General features: G+C 42.9%; 1 protein-coding gene across 3 annotated transcripts in view; it reads left to right on the top strand.

Moving 5' to 3' along the window:
• The first annotated feature begins 1,891 nt into the window (after positions 1-1,891).
• Positions 1,892-11,371, top strand: part of SHOC2 (SHOC2 leucine rich repeat scaffold protein) — a 64,826-nt gene continuing 55,346 nt past the window's right edge. The window contains exon 1 of one of the 3 annotated variants that reach the window (XM_051800463.1): positions 1,892-2,009. The gene's annotated coding sequence lies outside the window, so the exon portion shown is untranslated. Of the gene's footprint in view, positions 2,010-2,102; positions 2,686-11,371 lie in introns of those variants that run through there. The other 2 variants (XM_051800461.1, XM_051800464.1) reach the window with 2 other exon arrangements.

The raw sequence follows: 11,371 nt of genomic DNA, 5'->3' as shown, positions 1-11,371 counted from the left end.
ATAAAGCAATATTTTTTTTAGATTTCAAATCATAATTTTGAAAGCAAAGATAGTAGAAACAGAATCTCTGAAAGAACCAGAGTAACATGTATCCTTTGTAAATACTTCAGTGCTAAGGCAACTGGGCAGTGGCACTTTGCACACAAAGAGCCTGAGAAATGTAAAGGTACATGGTCAACAAAACATTCAGATCCTCCCTACGTCTGGTGAATACACACTACAGTCTTTTATTACAGAAGAGTGTGTTCAAATAAGTCACACAAGAAACACTTATTTCAGATTCCAAGCTTTCAGGGCAAAGTGTGTATTTCCATGTCTTGTAGAGGATTTTGCGCCGTTGACACAAGTTTTACTGAGTAATAACAACAACAAATAAATATCCAGTCATTGTAATAAATATCGTCACTAGGAAATTACACTTGGTTTCTGCCCTGTGACCCACTATGCCAAAAAGTCAATTCTGCTTTTAATGCTGTCCAGCATTTATTAGTAAAACCCATGTAACCACATTGAACTGCCTGGTTTGCCAAAGACTCACACAGAGGAAATTGGCAGAACCCAAAAAATTGAATGTGGGTAGCCTTGTTTCACTGAAACCGCCCTAGATGGTTGCCAAAAGTTGTAAAAAACCTGATGGAAATAGCAAAATCTCAGATTTGACTATCTGATGTAGGAAATAGCTACCAAATGGTTTTGATTCAGCCGAGGTGGCTGCTGTTTGTTTCAAACGTGAGCCAGTGGGACCAGTCCAGACCAGCAAGTACTGAGATCAGACAGTAGACTCCCACTAGCTTGAATGTGTTTTAGAAATTAGAAAGTTAAGATACTACTGCAGTGCAGAATCTGTCTAGGTTTGAAAGGGGAACTGATTGCAACCACCTGAGAATTTAGCATTAAAAAGCTAAACCTTTCTCAGCAAAATACCAAAAGATCTGTTATAACAAGTCGTCAAAGAACTTGCTTTTAAATCCATCCAAAATCAAAGGACGAGTGATCACAGATGCTCTGCCACACTTGAGTGTACTTGTCTACACAGAGGTATGGCTGTTACCTTCTGAATGGCTGTTGCCATTTCTTGCAGCTCCCACATATCCCTTGCAAGGGCAGTTTGGTTGTGATATCTCCTACAGACAAAACAGTCAGCACATTGCTCGGAGATCATAGTATTTGCCAACTGGGGATAGTCCTGATTTTGTCAAAAAAGGAAATGTGGAAATGTCACAGTCCCCTGGCCCATCTCTTTGGTAATGTCTCAGTACCTAAAGGTGACTTTCAGCAAGAGTGGGGTGGCTATGCCATGAACACAGCACTGAGGAGAGTGACTTCATACCAGGTCATTGTATCAGAACTTCTGATCCTGCCTGTGCTGGGGGCAAATTCTCCAGTTAAACTGTTGGAATGGCAGGAAAACACTTCCTGTTTGTTGTAATACTTTAATTCGAGTTGCAGTCAGTCACCGGCGGAGCTGGGGGCTGACCTCCTCACCCGGGGGAATCTCGACAGCGGTGGCACCACGGTAGGTTCCACTGGGATGTGCGGAGCGCAGGGTCCCCGTCCAGGCTGCCCGGCGGGTGCGAGGCTTGCGGGACACGGGATCAGCGCAGAGACAGCGGGGAGCCCTGCTCGGGGAGCCGGGGGGACGCTGGAGCGGGCCCCGGGAGCGCGGCGGTGCAGCCCGCACGGCCCCGTCCCGCACGGCCCCGTCCCGCACGGCCCCGTCCCGCACGGCCCCGGTCCCGCACGGCCCCGTCCCGCACAGCCCCGTCCCGCACAGCCCCGGTCCCGCACGGCTCCGCTCCCGCCCCGCTCCCGCCGTCGCCAGGGGTAACGCGGCGCTTCCGCCGTAACCTGGAAGCGCTCGGTGTCCGCGGTCCCGCCCCGAGTGCCGCGGGAGGGCCGTGGGCGGGCGGTCCCGTGACGGCTCGGTGCGCACAGACGGTGGCCGGCAGGGCAGGGCCGGGCGGGCAGCGGGTGCCGGGAGCGCCGCGGGAGGATGGCGGAGCCGCACGGTGCGGGGCGGGGGCGGCGGGCGGGGGGCTCGGCGGGCAGCGGGCGGCGGGCGGGGGCGGCGGGAGGCCGCGGGCACAAAGGCGGGGAGGGCCGGGGCGCAGGTGGGGCATTGGTGGGGTGTCCGTGCCCGCCCCCACCGCGGCACGGCGAGGCCGGGGCAGGGGGGGCGGCTGATGGCCCCGCTGGCCCCGGCGGAGGGGCTGCCCCGCTCCCCCGCGCTGCCGGGCGATGGCATCGACCGCCACCACCACAACAACAACAGAAAAAAGAAAGGAGGAAGCTCCGTCTCACAGCCTCACCTCTCCTCCTCCCCTCCGAGTCCCGGTACCGGGAGCTGGCAAAGAGACATTTAAGGGACTTGTCGTGTGTGTGGTGGCGGTGGCGCTCAGGGTAATGATTACCGGCGTTCGGGTAATGATTACAGCTGCCTCTGCCCGTGTCAGTGCGGTCCCCCACCCTCGCATAGGCGTGAGACTCTTTTCCTGTTTCAGCCGATGTATTTATTGTGGCAGTTCTGATGAAGCCAGAGAGACAGAATCGCGTTTCAAAAGTCGTCGCCTTCCTGTCTAGCCAGGTGATTTTCCCGGTATTTAAAACAGAGAGGTGTGACAGAGAAAAGCGGTGTGACAGCTTCCCGCGTGTATTTGTGGCTGGAGAAGGCGTTTTCACCGAGTTGTACGTATCTTTCTCTGGGGAATGCCTCAAAAGCTGTAGTAACCTTAGTAAGGTGAACGGCTCTGTGTGTTGACTAAAATTGCGACTGGGTGTGAGCTATATGAAAATTCAGCAGAACTGAAGTGTGGTGAAACTGGGTTGCTGCTTGACGTGTCCATCTTATTTAGGAGCAGGTATGCACGTGGAGTAAAAAGTCACGATGTGTGAGAAAACAGTTACAAATAGTGCTGGTAATTTTTAAGTTGTGTATTTGAGATGGGACTGTGGAAGCATTCAGTTCTGCACATGTGCAGACACTTTTGAGGCAGAATATGCATGATCAAGAAGTTGTAATTGTGTGTATTGTTGCTGCTGCAGTACTTGATCAGGATTTTTTTGGACTATCAAAATAGAAATTAAGATGGTTTTAGTAATTACCTTCAGGGTCTTAATTTTCTACTGTTTCTTGTTATGTATTTCTTTTACCTTCTAAACTGTGTGTTTTTATTTTTCTTTTTAATCGCTAGTCATTATGGTATACTTCTATTTATAAAATCAAGGGCTTGAAGTAGGTGGTGGTCAAATTAAGTCACACTTATTTACAGCCATATTTCAGGCATATGTTGTATGGTGATCTTGATATAATCCTAGCCTGGTTTTGGGAAAGATTTACTGTATCTTATGAATTTGTTATTACACTACTGTGCATACATTTTAATTTTAGTAACACCCTTATCCTCTTAATTCCCACTGAATGATTTGGATTGACTATTTTGCTTTTCTGTGCAATTATTCTTTGCTCTGGATGAGTAAAACGGGAGATTATTGTACTAATTTGAAGCCAGATTCCTTTAATTTTAGGCTGTTTGTCAGCTGTTAGCATTTCTGTACGTGTGGCAAGGCAAAACATGTACATCAGGCAAAACTAATTTTATATGTAATCTTGTAATACAGAAACATGATTCCAGACAAAGCTCTCCTTTGTGTCCACCGCCTTCCTTTGAGGAATAGCGAGGGATCCTCAAAGAGGATGCTGTCTTCTTCCACGTCCCTCTATCTGCTCTTTCTAGAAATGTTAAACAACCCCTAGCATTTTTTTCTTAGGGGTGATGGCAAGGGTAGGGTCGATGAGCAGCGCTGATTGCGAATAGCTGCTCTTCCCGGTCTAGTTTTTCCTTTCCAGCGTAACAGATCTGTAAGGCAGGAGGTGCTGGGAGGGGCGTTCCTTTGTTATGTTGACACTTAAATCGCACTGACGGGTGTATTCTCCTCCAGGAATTCTGTGTGATTGAAGGAATTCCTTCAGACGAGGAATATTTTCTCCAGCTGTCTTCCTGCACTGTTAGCCTGTGTACAGAAATTAATTGCTTGGAAGATCACTGCTGTGCGCGTGCCTTTTAGGAAACCCTTGGATTGATTGTTACTTGGCTGTGGCTTTCTAGAAAAGAATATTTCTGCTGGAGCGGGGGGTGTGTGGCGGTCCCGTCTTGTCACCGCGCGAGTCGGCGGCTGCTGACCTGTGTATGGCACCCGTGGAATAGGTGTTTGTGTGTGCCCGTGGGTGCTAATTGAATTAGGGCTGTCAAAGTATCTTCTGCGTATTTTGTGATCCCTTCTTGACAAGCCTGAGGAAGCCCAGTAAATAACAAAGCTCTCTTTTGGGAAGGTTTACTGTGATAATAAGGAAATAAATAAGGAAATAAAACTACGTTAAGAGATCTCAGTGGTTCCAAAATACCATCGTGGAGAATTTGGGTGGGTGATAAGGAGACGTTTCTCTTTAGCAGCAGGTTCTCCTTCTTGTCTGAAGAAAGATGTAAACTTGTGCGTGCAGGAGGGGAAGGCAGTGCTTGCCCCTTTCCATGGCCTGCTGCAGCCCCTGGGATGGCTCACCACGATGCCCCCCTCGCCCCTGCCCTCCTCAGCACTGAATTTTGAGTGGCTCTGAGCTTTTCTGGGTGCAGGGTAGCTCCCGACCCCCAGCCAGGAACGTGTACCCACATCCAGCCCGCTGTACCCTCCTGCTCAGCTTGGCTGGTGGCATTTCCCACCCAAAATGCTTCGAGGCTCATTGCTTTTGATTTCATCTTTCTGTGTGACAGCTTTGTGGATGCTCTTTTAATTGAAGCACGCTTGCTTTCTGCTCTACTGTCGTAATACCTTGTATTTATTTTTACTACCTGCAACTGCATCTCAGAGGAGATATTTCTGCTTCTCCCTTGCTGGTGGGTTTGTGTGCATGTGAGAGGGCTGGAGAGGACGCGGTAGCGAAGATTGAACAGCCAGTTATAACTGATTGTACAGATAAAAAGAACCCTTGTTTACGTGAAAATTGTACTGGCTGACATAGTCTCCTCTCTTTGATACAGTAGTCTTGCTGTGTTACAAAATGGACTGGGATAAAATGTAACAGGTTGTTATAATAAGCAGGTAGTGTTTGCAGTATTAGCCATTGCCCTTAATTTGCTTGTTTTTTGCTGCACTGCTTGGCCTTGACTGTGTTGTGAAATACACATCACGTACTATTAAATCTGGGAATTCTGCGACATCAAATTTGGTTCAGTAAAGGCATTTGCAGCATATCCAGGTCTCTGGATGAAAAGGGAATATTAATTACTAAGAATTTTTCCATCATTAACCTCTAGATAATGTATATTTTGTACAGAAATTATGTACAGTTTTTAATCACTTTTTAAAAAGTGATTTTATACCAAGTAGTAATTTTAGACTGTTTTAAGATTGTCGCAGCTTAAGAAGTACTTTATCTGTATTGCTCTGCAAGGGAAATACATTGGAGAACAGAACCCATCATATAATTGTAGACAGTGAGGATATATTAAGAGGCTGTGAATTGGTGTAGATAAATACTAGGATGTGCGGTCAAAGAACTTCTTAAAAGAGTCTGGCATGCCTGTATACTTGGTTCTTTTAGTGTTGTTTTACCATTAAGGGGTACACGTTAAAAAAACCCCAAAAGACCCAAATACTTGAACCTATTTGTTTGTTTTTTTGCTTTCTCTGCGAAAGCATAGCCTGTGTTCTCAAAGTGGATGTTCACTGGGTGCTAATTTCCACTCTTGCCTCCCTTTGTCTTACAACAGGTGCCGGAGAGTATTTTTTTTTTGCCGCAGGAGATTGTGTACCCCGTTTTCATTTATTCTTTTTTTAGCCTAGTTGAAAGTTTGCTGCTCCTCTGTTGGTGGTGATGGGATTTTGTAGAGAGGAGCTGTGCCTCAGCCCTATTGCTCGTCCTGTGAAACGTGTGACTAGTACTCGCTTTAAATTGGTTGTAGCTTGCCCTTACCTTTGCTATGCTAATCCTCTATGTGCTCTTGTGTCTAAGAACGCTTCATATTCTAAGTATGAACACGATGTATGGTGTGATCCAGCAGGCAGTATTTCCATGGAGCCCAGTTGATCCCGTGGATATTGTATCCGGTTCAGTGGACCTGCCTACCCTGTGGTCGGAGGCTTTTTGTTATGCATGCATCCTAATTGTTCTTTCTGTTGCCATTGTACGTAGACTGAAGGGGCTGTGCACCAATGCAAATAGCCTTTCTAATACCTTAGCCATTTGCATTATAATGGCTGCATAAATATTGCAGCACGTCTCAATTCACTCACTGCTTTGACTGCTCGGCTTTAAAATAGGTTCTTTCTGTAGCACAGATCTTGTTCGTGGTTGGTATTGCTTTGGAGAGGGGTTCTGAAGTGCATCTTTATTAAATAGTGAAGCCTGTTTGTGATGAGGTGCAATTTTAACTTAGCCATGTTCTAGTCTCCCACTCCTTTCAGCCCACAGGTTGATACATGCACTTGGAGGCAAAAAGAAATTCAAGCTTGAGCAGTTTTTTACCAACTATTTCTAAACTCGCTATATTTGGGGTTGCAAAACACGTTTGCTTGAGATTTGGTTTTGCATTAATTCCAGAAATCCTATGGATGTCTGTGAGAGTATTTTGTGCATAAGGAATGTGAAACATTGTGCCACCATTGTTTTGGTGCTGAAATGTTTGTTGACTTATGACTACACCAGAAGCACCCCAAATTTCCTTTGAAAGTGTCAATGCCGTGATGTGACTGAAAGCAGACACTCTTTTTGGGAACTGGTGGCAGATTGCCATCACCTATCTGTCAGAAGTTTGCTTTACAGAGTTGTTAAACAGAACAGTGATTGGTATCACGTACCTTACTTTTAGTGATTAGTAGATGCATAGAGACTTTTTAATATCGCAGGATGCCAGCTTTTGAAGATGTGAATTAATTTCTTGTGGTTATAGTCTTGTTATTAATATAATTATATAAATTTTGGGAAGGGTAATACATGAAAGTTATTTTATTTTTTGGCTAATCAGTTCTAATCCTAGGGTTTGCTCTGTGTTGCGTGATTTAGTGTGTGAGAACTGCAACAAGAAAGCTATATTTAAATAAAATGTTAGTATTTCTTTTTAATATATCTGGTGTTAGTAGCTTGTCAGTCTTCCACTTGTTTGTATACGTTAAAGCAGTAATAGTTATTCAGGTTAAGGATAAGCTGAATGATGTTGTTAGAATTAAAGTTACAAAAAATGTTTTCTGAAACAGTAAGTGATAGTATTGCAAGAATCCTAAATTTACTTAGGATTTCTATATGATGATTGATGATTCACTTACATATGAAGTATTCTGTGTAGTGCTGCAAACAACACACGTATTACAATAATACAGTATTTTTAACACTTTTTCTGTCAAAAACATGTGTCTGCTAGAGGTTTAGAATGATTATTTATAGTGATGGTCATGAAAATGAAAGGTTGAATAATGTTACGTGAAAGAATAAAAAAATCCTGAAACCCTGACACCTGAGAACCCTAAGCTGTGGTATATCTATACTTCATGTATAGATATATATGGATTTTAATTATCCATTAGATATTAAAGATAATGTTGGTTTAGTATCTCAAAACTGCTTTATGATTTGCTGTTGTACATAGATCTATGTTTTCAGTGTCTCCATCCTAATAGGACTTCGTATTCAATCAGAAATTGAAGGGTTGTTTTGTGAGAGTCTGAATGGTCAGAGTGATCCATGGGTCTGGCATGTTGTGCTGACTGGGAAGAAAAAGAAGTGTATTTATTACTTTTATGAAGAAATACCTGACTGGCAGCCAAAACGACCAGGGCCTGATATTTGTTTGTAGCCGAGGTGAAGCAGTGATTGTGGGGAGTCAGAGTTCTCTCTTTTCCTTTCTCTTGCCTGTGTCCCAGTCATCTAAATCTTGGCAAACAGGGGATTTTGCTCTATGTTCATTATGAGGCTTCTGTCCTGTGACTGGCAGTAGTGGTAGTCTGTGTAATTGTAGCATGTGAACTGTCCAGTCTTCTGTATAATAAGATTTCTCACTGTTGTAATTTTTTGGATGCTGAAAGTTATAATCTGTTTTGTAATACACAGCATTAATCGTGGTTATTGAGAATTACCATGGGACGAAATATTCATGTTCTGTCGAAATACTTAAATCAAAATTTTTTTTTTTTTTTACTGTTTGAACTGTTGCATAGGTTTTTTTTTTTTAACAAAGCAATTCAGTGTGACACTGTAAGTTAAAGCTTGTGTAGCACAGTAGTGAAGGTTGTAGTAAATTTGTAGGTGATTGGCTGAAGCTCTTTACTCAGCTGCAGGTGCTGAGTAAAGTGCATTGTGCCATGGAAAGGTTCAGGGTCTTAGCTGCACTTTTATTTTTTTTATCTGTTAGAATTAATCTAGCAAAAGACTGGAATTTGTTCCATTCTCATAAAAAAAAAATTAAAAAACTCTTATAATCTCTCTCAATGCTTCTCTCAACAACCCCCCATCAACCTCAGCGATCCAAGGCAAGGAAACAATTGCGTAATCATTAATCTCTTCATTAGATGAACAGTTGTATTTCTGAAATTGTGATGTCAGAGTTTTGTGCTCTTTTATATCCCCCTTCCCCCTCCACTGCAGAAAAGCAGAACTGTGCATTTCTTTTAATTCTGAGGGATAACTTCACAGACAGGAGTCTTTTGCAGATTGCTGTAAATACCAGCTCCTGTTTAGAGCTGTAGTTGCAGGGAGTCACTGTGTGTAGCAAAGAGAAAATGACTTCACTGGCAAACTATATGGCTCCTGGAGGCATCAGGTGGCTTAATATGTAAACAAAAGTCCACAGCAGTCAAAAATAGATCTTTATAAAAAGAAATAGTGCAAAAAAGTGACCTCCTGAACAAGGAAGTGAAGGGCTACCAGAGAATCCATCTGCGTAGTCCTGCAAAATGCTGATCATAGCGGAATATGAAGGACTTAACATGAAAACCCATTTTGCTGTTGCTTCTGGCATAGCACTTAGAGTATATGACTTTTAAAAATGTTTCTTGTAGAGAAATGACTGTACAGTCAAAGGGTCTAAAGCCAAGAAAAATTCTATAAAATATGCATAAGTTGGAATGATTAGAATAATTTTCTTATTGAAGGGATGGATGGGTTAAATGAAGCCTCAGCTCAAATGTTCTTGTTAACATACTAAACCTATGACTATTACTTTTCTAATAGTTCTTAAGATCTAACAGCTATTGTACAGTACTTGCAAAGCCTAAAGTATTTCTTCCTAAAGAGAATTTTATAATACTGGCAGTTACATGAGCTCTTTTGAATTTAAAATTCTAGATGATTACTTTTCATGAAAAGGGAAATTTATGTTAGTAAATAGCATGAATTAAGATACCTGGGAACTTGTCTTTGTGCAGCAGATTTTGTTTTGGTAAGTCCCTTTAGCTCTTTTTGAACTCTTAGACAGTGTGCAGATGATGACAAATTTCAGGTTATCATATTTATTTTTCAGGGTGGGCTACATATTTGCTTTTTGGAATATTCAGAAAACTGTTTGGCAGCTTTCTTTGTAGCATATTGTGTGTGGCAGGCCTAGTTAGGAGGGAACAAAACTTTAAATATTATGCCCATGAGTTGTAATTCACACAATACATAAAACAACCTGGATTTTTTTTTTCCCATGGCTTCATCCATAAATTTGTTTTCTGTGGTTTTAGGTCATTGTTAAGAACATTTTTTACAGTAGTAATTTCTCTTCTCTCTTTTCCGTAAGAAGTCTTCAGATAAATGCTGGTAGTTATTTTTTGCTTTTAAATTGTATCCTGCCTTGTCTTTTAAAACTGTCTCTTTGCAGTCCAGCTCTTTTGAGAAGCCCTAAGTCATACCCAAACAGATACCGAGGTTTCAGTTACATGCTCTCAACTGTAGTATCATGCTTTCTTCTTCTAAACTGAGATGCTGTTTATTGAACCAATTAGCTGTTGGGTGCAAGCCAGAACTTTCTCCTGAAATCAGAATTAATGAATAAACAAATTCCACTGGAAGGATTTCTATTCTCCACGGGCAGTGACAGTTAACGTGTGACAAGGACGCGGTTCATACCCTGCAACCTCAGTGCCTCTGTGTGTCTGGGTCTGTACTCGGCCCTGCCAAAATCAGTGGGGTAAACTTCTGAGTGTGGATTACACGTTTGCATCATATATTTGATGGTATGCCTGTCTTGGACTGTTTTTGAAACCATTCCAGCTCTTCTGTAGTCAGCAGATGGGATGCATACGCCTTCATTAACAAGCAGTTAACTCCGCTGGTACGACTGAATTTTCATCACGCTCCGGGTCTCTGACTTGGCTCTTTCTGCATTCCAGCTCCCACTGTTTGTTCTGCTCTCTCTAAGAAGAAATCCACAGTAGCGTTACATGCTCCTGCCCTCCTGTGGTAACGAAAATCCAAGTGTTTTTCTCAAAATCAGATTGTGTAAAAATAAAAAAGAGGAGAGTAAGGAACTGGTTTTTCTCTTCTGGAGCAGCTGCTCTCATCTCAAGATGTGCGTTTGATTTTGGTGAAGTGTTCTGCTTCAAAAGCCCTGAGAAAATCATAGTTATTTCTGAAGTTGCTGTTGCAGTATCAGAAAAACATTGTAGCCTTTTAGAGTTTTGAATTAACTTACTATGATATGCACTATTCCTTTTGCATTAGAGCAGAGAAACCAAGGCACAGAAATTACAGGGAATTTCATCAGCAGCAATGGCAATGGATGGGATTGCTTTGCCTTCCCTGCTGTGAGCTGGTGGGAGCTAGAACCCAGTTCCAGCACGTGCCTTGGGGAGCCTGCCTGGACGGGTGACCCATGCCAAGGTCACCATGGTTAAGAAACAGAGATGGATCCCAACCCCAAACTCCTCACTCCTTCCAGACAAGTGCAAGATGGAGCAGGGCAAACAGATGTGAAACCATTACTGCTGGATATTAGTGTGTTAGATCTTTGAACATGCAGTGTGGTGACCAGTAGTCATGTGACCTGAAAGGATCCTGAAGTGGTTATAGTCTGTATGTGACCTCTTGTTTCTTTAATGATCCTCTTTATTAATAACACTAAAAGAAACCTGCTTAGGTTCAAAGCTAATGGTGTATATAAACTAGGGACATACTACCTCAGTCTCTATAGGCAAATGTTTATGTGTTATTCTCAACCTGTAAAATCTTGGAATGAGAAATCTGTGTTTGTCACAGCTTTCACTCCTGTGATTTTCAGTGTCTACTGAAACTGTGGGTTTTTTCCTTTTTTTTTTTTCTTTTCCACTTAAACCTATATTATGTTATCTGGGAGACATTCACAGTTTGTACACTGATGGTTCTTTGGACCAGCTTGCTGGCTCT

Source organism: Manacus candei, unplaced genomic scaffold (assembly GCF_025592945.1).
Source record: "Manacus candei isolate 608988 ecotype Guabito, Panama unplaced genomic scaffold, ASM2559294v1 h1tg000050l, whole genome shotgun sequence".
NCBI lineage: Eukaryota > Metazoa > Chordata > Aves > Passeriformes > Pipridae > Manacus > Manacus candei.
The sequence above is the reverse complement of the archived record's forward strand: the minus strand, read 5'-3'. Positions and strand labels throughout refer to the sequence as shown.